We start from the raw sequence: 2,969 nt of genomic DNA on the forward strand, positions 1-2,969 counted from the left end.
GGTCTATTACATTTCTTATTCTTGATCTAGATATTAATCTCTGGCACCGTCGTTCAATTAGTTCATTAAACATGCTGCATAAGATTTTTCATAACTCTGACCATCCTTTACATTCGTATCTCCCTGGACAATTCTATCCTGTTCGTAATACCAGGCAGGCAGTTGATTCTAATAGCCAGGCCTTCTCCATCAAGAGGCTCAATACTACACAGTATTCTAGAAGTTTTATTCCAGCTGTTACCAAGTTGTGGAATGATCTTCCTAATCGGGTAGTTGAATCAGTAGAACTTCAAAAGTTCAATGTTGGAGCAAAGGCTTTCATGATGACAAGGCTGACATGAGTCTTTTTATAGATTATATATGAAATATATGTATTTGACGTTGTTAATAGTTTATATAGGACATATCTGTTTTGACGTTGTTACTTCTTTTAGAATGATTTATTGTTGATTTATTCTCATCATTTATTTATTTCCTTATTTCCTTTCCTCACTGCGCTTTTTTTCCCTTTTGGAGCCCTTGTGCTTATAGCATCTTGCTTTTCCAACTAGGGTTGTAGCTTGGCTAGTTATAATAATAATAATAATAATAATGATAATAATAATAATAATAATAATAATAATAATAATAATATTATTAATAATTTATATAGATATATACATAAATATTCGCATTTATATATATATATATATATATATATATATATATATATATATATATATATATATATATATATATATATATATATATATATATATATATATATATACTGTATATACAGTATATATGTATGAATATTTATATTCATATATATATATATATATATATATATATATATATATATATATATATATATATATATATATGTGTGTGTGTGTGTGTGTGTGTTTATATATATATATATATATATATATATATATATATATATATATATATATATATATTGTGTGTGTGTGTGTGTGTGTGTTTGTGTGTTTATATATATATATATATATATATATATATATATATATATATATATATATATATATATATATATATATATATATATACATATATATATAAATATATACATTTATATATACATATACACACACACACACACACACACACACACATATATATATATATATATATATATATATATATATATATATATATATATATATATATATATATATATATATATATGTAAATGTATATATATATATATATATATATATATATATATATATATATATATATATATATATATGTGTGTGTGTGTGTGTGTGTGTGTGTGTGTGTGTGTGTTTGTATATATACAAGAATTACTAAAGAAGTTAAACATAATCCACCAGTTGTGGCGCAACATAATATCCTTAGACTTCTGACTTTTACATTTAGTATTATATATTCATTCTTCTAATTGATTTTAATGCTCTGATGATTCAAATTATGATTTTTTTTTCAATTTGATGATTAACTTTTAGTAATTATTTTTTGAATATGTAAACTAGGTAGTTTGCTTGATTTATTAGACTTAAAACTATTCATAAATAATTTATAATTTCTGTAATATATTGTCGGTCCTAGAGTTGTGCATAATCATTTTTTATAATGATTTAATCAAAGGAAACTCAAAATACTGACCAATAAACTAAAAAAAGTAGAAATTTCAAATATATTAAATTAGGTAAGCTGCTTTGAAATAAAACTTCCGGTGCAAATATACAAAAATCTACAATTACGATAGAAAGAGTAATTACTCCTATGATTAACATTAGAATTATCTAGGAAATGCTTCATTGATTTTGAATAAAGATGAATAAAAAATAATGTTATTATAACAGACATCAGATAACAACCAAGAGAATATTTCGTTTGATAAATAACTTCATTATCCAATATTAATAACCTAGTCATTTTCTTTCTTGAAGTTCAGTCCCCAATCGACTTAAGATTGGAAATGTTTCAGTTTTGGTGTGATGCTGTAGGGAATTGTTTCGGCAAATAGCAATTAAAACTTACAAAAAGAAATTCAATGTATCATTTCTCCTAGCTTTTTTATAGATAATATTTTTAATGTGATAGTTGATATTTATCAACTTATAATATTTTTTTCTTATCTTGATGATAAAATTGATTGGAAACGGACTGGATAAAAATAAGATTTGCGAAAAAAATATCGTGACTTGAAATTCTTATTAAACGTGAAATGTATCTGAACATACGTACACGCGCATAACGACCTGGCGGGATGGTTAAAGGAATTTAATGTTATAGGAAAACCATCTCTTCTATTTGGTGGGAAATTAGAGCTTACCATCTTGTTTACAACGTTTTCTTTCGCGTTCCACTGTCTTTCTTGGAAAAAGTTGGTAATTTACAGTAAACGATTATAAAGAAATGTAGAACAAAGAACACGAAGACCGATGTTTTTTGTAATATTGGCCAATAAACAATAATGTTCTTCATTGCATAATACACTTTATAATTCCAATATTATACATAAAACTAACAGAGAGAGAGAGAGAGAGAGAGAGAGAGAGAGAGAGAGAGAGAGAGAGAGAGAGAGATCATGGATTTAATTTTGGAGTGAGAATTTGGTTGATATAGATGGCAGTACAAATCGAGAGAGAGAGAGAGAGAGAGAGAGAGAGAGAGAGAGAGAGAGAGAGAGAGAGAGAGTTGAACATTGTTATTATAGTATTTGTATAAATGGCAGTTTTGAATAATTCGAGAGAGAGAGAGAGAGAGAGAGAGAGAGAGAGAGAGAGAGAGAGAGAGAGAGAGAGAGAGAGAGCTACAATTCTGCCAAACTCAGTCATGCAGACGAAGCAGTAAGGATGAGGTAATCATTTAAAGACCACTTTATCTTCATTGTTTGGAAAAATTATTGACTATTTGTTCTTTTTATGACCTTAGGTAACATTGGCCTTGCTACAAAGTTCCCGAGGACGTTGTGAAAACACAATTTACATACGAAC

This window comes from Palaemon carinicauda, unplaced genomic scaffold (assembly GCF_036898095.1).
Source record: "Palaemon carinicauda isolate YSFRI2023 unplaced genomic scaffold, ASM3689809v2 scaffold266, whole genome shotgun sequence".
NCBI classification, from domain to species: Eukaryota; Metazoa; Arthropoda; class Malacostraca; order Decapoda; family Palaemonidae; genus Palaemon; species Palaemon carinicauda.